General features: G+C 24.0%; 1 pseudogene; it reads right to left on the bottom strand.

Moving 5' to 3' along the window:
- Positions 1-428: 428 nt before the first annotated feature.
- The window catches only part of LOC119569662, a 6482-nt pseudogene continuing 2061 nt past the window's right edge, over positions 429-4849 (bottom strand).

The raw sequence follows: 4849 nt of genomic DNA, 5'->3' as shown, positions 1-4849 counted from the left end.
ATATATATTATATATATGTATATATTATATATATTACATATATATATTATAATATATAGATATATATATATAAATATATATATATATAAATAGTATATAAATATATATATAATATATAAATATTAATATATATATATATAATATATATACACATATATACATACATACATATATATACATACATAGACACACACACACACTCACACACACACACACACACACACACACACACACACACACACACACACACACACACACACACACACACACACACACACACACACACACACACACACACTGTATATATTTATATATTTCTTAATGCTTTTTGCACATACTAAGAGAGTTTTATTGTTGTTTTTTTTATACAGACTGATACAACTTTTTTTTTTTTTTTTGCACATTTGTGTATTGCACAAGGTGGAGGGTCACGGGTATATCGTGTAGTGAAAGGATCCAAGTGGTATTGGTTTACTGTACATTGGTATATTTACCTTGAGAACAAAGTTGTGACAAAGGTCATATTTGTCTTTTTCCTGCAGAAAAGTTTGTGTGTGTGTGTTTGTTTGTATGTATTTGTGTGTGTGTTTGTTGTTGTGTATGTTTGTTTGTTTGTTGTGTGTGTTGTGTTGTGGGAACAATGAAGATGTGAGCCACACATGCATACATGTATGTATATGTGAGTGTGTGCATGTGGTACAGGATGTACTTGTATGTCTGTTAAAAAACATCAGTGGGTATATGTAAGAGTGTATTGATGTGGTTTTCAGACAGAATGTGCATATACCTGTGGCTGCTCCTGCAAAAGAGTGTACATAGAAGGATGTGCAAAAGGATTTGTATACGTTTTTAGATGTGTGTAAAAGTGTGTGAGTGAAAATGAAGCATTATTGAAATATCCATTTACAGTTGTGTATTTTAGTTCAGCTCCCACTCTTGTTGTGCCCAAGATTTATTACTGTCATCACTGAAATATTGCTAGAAAGTAGTAACATAGTGGTAGATAACAATGTTTTCATGTGACTAATGTTGGTGTTTACATTATTAACCATATATATATATATATATATATATATATTATATATATATATATATATATATATATATATAATATAACATATATAGTATGTATATATATATATATATATATATATATATATATATATATATATTATATATATATATATATATATATATATATATATATACATACTATATATATATATATATATATATATATATATATATATATATATATTATATATATATATATATATAATATATATATATATATATATATGTTTAATAATTTAAACACCAACATTAGTCACATGAAAACATTGTTATCTACCACTATGTTACTACTTTCTAGCAATATTTCAGTGATGACAGTAATAAATCTTGGGCACAACAAGAGTGGGAGCTGAACTAAAATACACAACTGTAAATGGATATTTCAATAATGCTTCATTTTCACTCACACACTTTTACACACATCTAAAAACGTATACAAATCCTTTTGCACATCCTTCTATGTACACTCTTTTGCAGGAGCAGCCACAGGTATATGCACATTCTGTCTGAAAACCACATCAATACACTCTTACATATACCCACTGATGTTTTTTAACAGACATACAAGTACATCCTGTACCACATGCACACACTCACATATACATACATGTATGCATGTGTGGCTCACATCTTCATTGTTCCCACAACACAAACACACACAAACAAACAAACAACATACACAAACAACAAACACACACACAAATACATCAACAAAACAACACACCACAAAACTTTTCTGCAGGAAAAAGACAAATATGACCTTTGTCACAACTTTGTTCTCAAGGTAAATATACCAATGTACAGTAAACCAATACCACTTGGATCCTTTCACTACACGATATACCCGTGACCCTCCACCTTGTGCAATACACAAATGTGCAAAAAAAAAAAAAAAAGTTGTATCAGTCTGTATAAAAAAAACAACAATAAAACTCTCTTAGTATGTGCAAAAAGCATTAAGAAATATATAAATATATACAGTGTGTGTGTGTGTGTGTGTGTGTGTGTGTGTGTGTGTGTGTGTGTGTGTGTGTGTGTGTGTGTGTGTGTGTGTGTGTGTGTGTGTGTGTGTGCGTGCGTGCGTGTGGTGCGTGTGCGTGTGTGTGCGTGTGGTGTGCGTGTGTGTGTGTGTGTGTGTGTGAGTGTGTGTGTGGGGTCTATGTATGTATATATATGTATGTATGTATATATGTGTTATAAAATATATTATATATATTATAATATATATATATATATATATATATATATATATATCTATTTTATTATTTTATTATATATTTATTTATATATATATATATATATATATATAATATAATATATATATATATGTATATATTAAATTTTATATTTTATATATATATATAAAATTATATATATATATTATATATTAATATTATTTATTTATATTTTATATATATTATATATATATATTTATATATATTTATATATATAATATATATATATATAATATCTTATTATATATTATATATAAAATTATTTATTTTTATATATATATATATATTATATTATATTTATATTATATATAAAATTTTATATATATATATAAAATTTATATATATATATTTTAATTTATTTATATTTTTATGTATAGATTTATATTTATATATATATATATTATTATATTAATTATATAGTATATAATTATAGTATATATTTTAAATATATATAATGTATATATATATGTATATAAAATATGTATATATATGTATTATTATATATATTATATATATATAAAAATATATATATTCTAAAATATTATTAATTTTTATATATATATATATGTTATATATAGTATATATGTATTTTTATATTATCTTTTTTAAAATATAGATATTTTTATATATATTATATAATTTATATATACTTATCCTAAAAATATATATATTATACTATATAAATATATATATTATATAATATATATTAAAATTTTAAATATATATATTATATATATATATATTATATATATATAAAATTAATTATACATATATATATATAAAAATATATTACTATATAATATATAATCTATATATTATATATATATATTATATATATATACATTATAATTATATATATATTAGTATATATACATATATTATATATATCAATTTATATATATATATATACATTTATATATCTATATATTATATCATTATAATATATATATATACATATATATATATATACTTATAATATACATATACATATACATATACATATACATATACAATACATATACATATACATATACATTATACATAACATATACATATAAAATATACTTTAATATACTATAATATTTTAAATACATATATATAATATATATATATATATATATATATATATATATATATATATATTATATATATATATATAATATATAACACACACACACATCCATAAACATATACATATATATGTAAACAAATAAAGTTCAAAAGTAAAATACTATCACTATGGTAAAAGGGAATTAACAATACAAATATTTATTTATGTAGTAACCTTATAAGTAGCAGGAGTGTCTAATTAAAGATTTCTAACAATCTATCTTTCACATCACATATTATACTGCTGAGATTATTTAACAACCCAAACAGATTACACTGGGGAATGCTATTTAAAGGTGTTTAAAACTATCCAAGGTATAAAAAAGAAGGAAATTTGACAATGCAGAATGAAAACATAAATAAAGATGAATGAAAAAGAGGAAGGCCCAAAGATAAAAAGAAAGATATGAGGGAGGTAAAGGACAGGACTCAAGAGGAATGATATTCCTAAATGCTTTAGGGAACTATAACAGGAAACAAACAAGAATACAAAACAAAAGAGTTAAGAGGGACACTAAAATAATTATCCATTACATCAACTTAAAAGAAGAAGAAGAAGAGAAAAAAAAAAAAATAAATAAATAAAAATGCACACCTTTTGTTGATTAAACTGTCAAAAAAAAAATATATATATAAACCAATGTATTCTGGCTTTAGGACAAGCAGAGAAAGTTAACTGCTTTTACACAAAACAGTAAAACTAAGTTTATATCACACTTCAAAATTTGTTTATTTATTTGGGAGAGAGGGAGGAACTGTTAAGCTATAGGAGTTGTAATACCATCACCTTTGTGGAACAACTCACTCGACACAACATGAAACAAAAGCAAAACTGCATCATGCACATATGTGGACCGTTGACTCACCACGGTAATAAGAACTCCGAGCGTTAGAGTTTATGGAACCAAGCAATTTTGCCACTTCTACGTACGCGGCATTGCAGGGTTGGAGTACAAAAGAGGAATTGAAAACAGCATTTACTGAACACTCATAAAATTCTAAATTTGTCAAGTGCTTTTTAAACTTCGAAGTTTATGAATGTTTCAACTTGAGAAATAATAGTGAAGATCTATGCCAAAAAGGAGTAATTCTCATCTTCATAATCAAATTATTTTGCTTTCTTTTCATTATCATTACACATTTCATTTTTACAGAATTTGATATATTTTTAAATTTCAAACTCAAATTTACATTAAACATTCCAAGACTTCCAAAATTTGACCAAATAGAGTGATTCAAATTGCAAATAATTTCCAAAAGTGGTGGAAAAAAGGGGAAAAAAAAAAAAAAGTGAAGTGCCAATTGAAAAAAGAAATGCAGAACACACTGGGGACAAATAATTTTTGTTACAAAAAAGGGTGTTGTGCTTGTTCCTTCAATCCACTACATCAACTCATAACAGGTGTGCTCATATAGTCAGAGTAAAATGA

The sequence above is a fragment of the Penaeus monodon genome, unplaced genomic scaffold, assembly GCF_015228065.2.
Source record: "Penaeus monodon isolate SGIC_2016 unplaced genomic scaffold, NSTDA_Pmon_1 PmonScaffold_17719, whole genome shotgun sequence".
NCBI classification, from domain to species: Eukaryota; Metazoa; Arthropoda; class Malacostraca; order Decapoda; family Penaeidae; genus Penaeus; species Penaeus monodon.
Note: the sequence above shows the minus strand (reverse complement) of the source record. Positions and strands in the feature narration are given on the sequence as shown.